This window comes from Mus musculus, chromosome X, assembly GCF_000001635.26.
Source record: "Mus musculus strain C57BL/6J chromosome X, GRCm38.p6 C57BL/6J".
Lineage (NCBI taxonomy): Eukaryota > Metazoa > Chordata > Mammalia > Rodentia > Muridae > Mus > Mus musculus.
The window spans coordinates 124,324,250-124,330,249 of NC_000086.7; positions in this window are offsets into that span (position 1 = coordinate 124,324,250).

Genomic DNA, 6,000 nt, shown 5'->3' on the forward strand with positions numbered 1-6,000 from the left:
ACTAGAATAGAGAACTCCTTTACAGTAGGGAAATTAAGAACCTCTCCACGCACACACAGAGTCAACCCTGTTGAACAGGTCCACCATGCCTGTTTGGGGTAAATAACCCATTTGGAATGAACCATGGGGGTATTTTGGTTACAAAATGCTGATGTAATTAGGGAACTTTTCCCAGGCAGGTCCCCTGTCCTGATATGGTCTGCAGGGTTAAGGCTCGGCCTTCTTGGGACCATCTGCATGCAGTGTCTCTCTCGGACTCATTATATTTATATTTAAATCCAACACCTTCATAAAAAGCGGTTCTGGCATAATAACACAGCCAACAGGAGATGGTTAGCTCTGGTTGGGAGCTGGTCAAAAACTGAAAGGTTTTTAGCATTATTGACCAGAGCAGATCTATGGGGGGGGGGCTGCTGGGGAAGGACTGGGAGGTCAACAAACACTGGTCTGAGAATGGACTTTGGCATAGGTTTTTCAGGGCAAGACCTCTTGGTATAGGCTTAGGGTTTGCCAGAATTCGGTTGGGTCCTACAGTCAGAGTCAGGGGGTTTACTATTGGTTTTATCAGGAGCCTAATTTTGAAAATGAGTTTGAGGTTTTCCCCCCAATAATATAAAGTCAGAGGCCCCAAGGTTTCCCAGTTTCCCAGTCCTTTTCCTGCTTTCCTAGGCTGGTGAACTTAAGTTGAACTTCAGATTTCCTCCCCTGTCAGGCGACTGTGATAAGATCTTCCTTTGATACCTTACATCCCAATGTTTCACAACCCCAATAAGCATAATAGAATTGTTCTGGTTCCCCATATGCCACAGTTTCTCTTTCCCCCAGACATATAAAAAGTCTCCCTAAGTCTACTTAGGGTATGAATGCTGTAAAGTCTGTTGGGTGTCAGGCCATGAGTTATCAGCCAGCCGGCACAGATCAAATGTTAAATATGGAAATCACAGCATCCCAAGTGGCTTTTCTGAATTAGCCAGTTGGGCCCAGTAACCCATTTCAGGATTCTCAATTGTCCAAGTCAAGTCATAAGGCTGCTGCAGGTTTTTGATCTCTGAATGGAGACATGGGCTGGGAACAACAGCACATGCAGTCAGTAAAAACAGCAATCTTGGGACCTAGTTAATTTTAACATGGAGGGATGAATAGAACTTTAGCTCTTTTAATGTTATGAAAAGTGATCATTGCAGAAAACAAGGATGAACCAGTTCTGTGATACCTCAGTTCTAGGATTGTCATAGACTTAATAAAAATGAAAATTTAGAACCAAATACATGGAAACTAATGGGGAGAGGGGAAGGAGGAGTAGGGAGGATAGCCCATGTCTGGCCAGAGTTCCTCCTAAGCTCTGGGCAGGCAGACTTGGGAGGGCTGCTAGCCCTCAGGGCTTCTCTCCTCACTTCCCACACCTGAATGTGTTCATTTTTTTCCTCCCCCTCCCATCTCCCACCTAGGTCCCCGACCCTCTCTCTCTCTTTCTCTGCCTCCTGTGATTTCTTTCTTCTCCCTTCCAAGTGTGATTGTAGCATTCTCACTTGGGCCCTTCTTGTTGTTAAGTTTCTTGAGTTCTGTGGATTGTATCCTAGGAAATCTGTACTCCTTTGGCTGATATCCTCTTATTATAGTAAATTTTACTAGGAGATTTTGTTTGTATTCTAGACAAGAACAGTGTTACATTTGTGGTAAACATGATAAAATGTTGAATAAATTAACAAAAAGAAATTTTAGTAATTTATTATTTACTTTTTCCTTGACCCTTTAATCATTATCACAGAGTATAAAGTAAAATGTGAACGTGAGAAAGAAATGTAGAGAAAGAATTGGAGGGTAAGGATGGAAGGTGTCGAAATTTGGGTTTTGTTGTTATGAAAAGACACTATGAACACAGTAATTCCTATAAAGCAAAGCACTTTCCTGGGGCTGACTTACAGTTTCAGAGGTTTATTCCATTATTGTCTTGCCGAGGAGCATGGTAGTGTTCAGGAAGGTCTTTTGTTAGAGCTAGAGATGAAGACAAGAGCTCTAAATCTTCATCCACACCAGCAAAAAGAAGCTGTCTACACACTGGCTAGATACGAGCATATATGATCTCAAAACCTGCCTCTAGTGACAGCCTTCCTTGACTGAGCAGCAGAGTAGAGCTGGCCCTAGATTTGGGGCTTTCTGATCAGGTGCCTAGAGGGCATGGACATGGGAAACCTGGTCCTACCTCTTGTTTGCTGTGCAGTGGTTTGGACAAAGGATAGACCCCTTCCCTCCCTTTTGCCTTCACCACCCTTGGCAGGAGAGCTGTCCCCGATGGGGTCATGAGCCCAGGAAAGATGTCCCAATCACTTCTTGCAGCACTTGGGAGAGTATGCCATGCACCTCATCTGAGCAGCAGGGAGGGAGCTGGCCCTGTTTTGGGGGATTACTGGTGAGCATGCTCAGAGGGAGTGAGAGCTAGAGACCTGGCTCCATCCCTTACCTGCTGTAGCACTTAGGAGGATGACCCCTCTACCTTGTCTGGGCAGCACAGTAAAGCTGGCTTTGATGGCAGGGGCACCAATGAGACAGCCCTGAGGGTATGGTAGCAGGAAAGTTGTTTCTGCCCCTTGTTGGCTGCAACTTTGGAAAGGGAAGCTTGGGAAGGGCAGGAAAGCTCTCCCAGATGGTGGTATTGTGGCAGAGCTGGTGGTCTGATTAGCCAGATACCTCTCAGGCCCAGATCCTGGGCATTGAATTGCCCCACCACAACATTGACCCCCATTGGTGAACTGCTGAAGTAGATTAAAATGGCCACCCTACAGATTCCATACTACAGGACCTCCATGACAAAGGGCAACAACAGGATATCTGAGAGGAATTACAGTTATGCTTTAGTACTGATAGTATAGTAGAAGGCAGAGACCTCTTAAGACTCATTAAGATGAACAACTTGGAAACAAAGAAGTATAGATAAAAGGGCACACTGTGGGACATACACTGTGACACTACAAATTCCACAGTGAGATTCTTATTCTGTTGGGGTGGTTGCAATGGTGGAAGCGGGATACAAGGTGATGAGGAGATAAGTGGGACTGGGGTGCATGATTTAAAACTCAGGAAGATCAAACAAAAGTTTGAAAAAGAGTACCAACTTTTCAAACCATTATTGACTTCTATGTTAAATGGAAAAATTCAAACATACTCAAGGGTATATAAGTATCTTCTTAATATAAAAAAAAAATACTAACTTTTCTAACATCTAGGTTTCTACCCTAAAAATTGAACTAATATCATGTAAACATGACATTTTGTGAGTTAACTGATATTTTATTTTGAAGAGTTATAGTAAGCTATATGTTTAGAAATAAGTTAGATTCGTGCACATGTGTGTGCATGTGCATGTGTGTGCGTACACACACACACACACACACACACACAAATACACAGAAATACACACAAGCTTATACACATAATCCTGGATATATGGTAAATAAATCATGATTCTTTTTTCAGTTCAGGAAATGAGCAACAAAAATGATTTTTTTAACACATTCTAATTTATTAATATTTTATTCTTCTTTCTCTTACAAAATCTACGGTGCAGGTACTTATATCCCAGCTAATAGTTTTCTTGTAAATATCTAAAACAATACTTGCTTGTGTGGTAGTTAACTCTCATAGCTACAGCCACACTTGGAAGGCTATGACAGGAGGCCTTTGAGTTAAAAAAACAGCCTAAGGTAATTGTTGAGATTCTGTTTCAAGACAGTAAAATATGCACAAATACTTCATTACTAAATATTTTAAATGTTAGCAAGAGAAATATTTATGCTACAATTTTAATTTCTTTAAATATGTGTGGTTCATAATAAGAATGTCAATGTTCAAATAAAATGTTCTTTACTGATTTTAATTTTAGGCGTCTCAGTTTGCATAAACATTTTTAGAGTAGCAGAAGCCTTATGAAGCAAAGGTTTGAAACATCTGTTATTTCTCCTAAATTATATGTCCCTACTGAATATTCATAAAAGCAAGGAATATCTCAAGCTTAATTATTTAATCTTTAATTTTTTATATTAATTTTATATATGCAGAAACATTGCCAAGATAGAGTTCTCATATGCCATTTATCTATTTTTCCTTTAATAGTAATACTTTATATAACCATAGTACATTTCTGAAAGTAACATCACTACTATACTACTTGCTAAAGTATAAAATTATGGGGATTTCAGTAGTCCTTTTTCAGTAATATCATTGATTTGCCTAATGACTTCATTATTTTAACTTAATGTACAGCAGCTTACATTCCAAGGAAGTCTTCTATTTTAGTTTTTACCTTGCTGTGATAAAATACTATGACATAAAGTGATTTATGGAAGATAGGGATTTTATTTTATTTTATTATTTTTTTATTTCTTTGCTTAATATTGAGGGATAGTTCACAATGGCAGGAGAGGCAGTGGGCAGGGATAGCAGCAAGGTGAGAGATCACATCTCCAGCCACATACAGAAAACAGAGAGGGAACTGGATGTGAGGAGATGTAATAAACTCTCAAAGCCTGTCTCTATTTGCATACTTCCTCCAGCAAGGCTTTAAGACATACAAGTTCCATAATCTTCTCAAACAGCACCACCTGGGATACTAATGTGTCTGAGGCTTTGGGGAAGCCAAGAGTTCTTATATCTCAGACTATGGGGGAGCCAATAGTTCATATACCTGAACCTATGTGGGACAATTCTTATTCAAATATCATATCCTTTAAAATACATACCACTTCTAAATTATAATTTTATTCTTCCTTCCTTCCTTCCTTCCTTCCTTCCTTCCTCCCTCCCTCCCTCCCTCCCTCCCTCCCTTCCTTCCTTCCTTCCTTCCTTCCTTCCTTCCTTCCTTTTTTCTTTCTTTCAATGACTCAAGAAATATGAAGAATGTCTTTATGCCAGGATACACCAAGAAAGTAAATCCGTAGTCAGCTAAACTATATATAGACTAAACAAAACTAGATATAGACCTTTATGTTATGGGCAGTAGAGATGGTTCAACTGGTGAAGTGTTTCCTGCCAACCCTGACAGCCTGAGTTTGACACTTATGTCCTACATTGTAGAGAAATAAAAGTGACTTCTGATGTCATCTGACCTATACATGCACACCATGGCATTTCTTCACAGGCATGTTTGTGTTCACATGCACACAAACACACATACACACACACACACACACACACACACACACACATGCACACAAACACACACCATCACCACCACCACCACCACCACCTCCACACCACACCACACAACCGAGTGGGAGGGATGGAGGGAGAGATGAAGGAAAGGAGAGGAAGAGACAGAGACAGAGAGAGACAGACAGACAGAGACAGAGAAAGAGGAAGGGAGAGAATACTTTATTTTCTCTCTTTAAAAAATATATTTAGTCTTGACAGGTTTTCCCCTCCCCTTTGTGGGAGTATTTCACCTAATGCCATCCCTCTGGAGTCCTGGGAAGCTCTTGCTTTCTTGGCATCTTCAACTTTCTGTTTTTTACCACCAGTTCCTCATCCCCCATTTACTATACAACTTTGTTCAATGTCCTGAACCTCTGAACATCTCTCCTGTCTTCTCCCATACCAGATTCTTCCCCTCTTTTTCCCCTCCCCCTCTTCTCTTCTTCACAATTCCCTCCCATCATCTAAGTCCCTTGATTATTTTGTTCCCCCTTTTAAGTAGGACGGAAACATCCACTCTTTGGTCTTACTTCCTCTTGAAGTTCATGTAGTTCATGAGTTGTATCTTCGGTATTCCACACTCTTTGCCTAATGCTACAGCGGTGAGGCAGGAGTGGGTAGGAGGTTGGGGGAGCACCCTCATAGAATCAAGGAAAAGGGGGATGGGATATAGGGGTTGTAGATGGAAAACATGGAATGGAGATAACATTTGAAATGCAAATAAGTAAAGTATCCAATTAAAAAAAGTATTTAGAAACAGTGTGAATAAGGATGGCCCCCATAAGGTTCATATATTTGAATACATACTGAGTA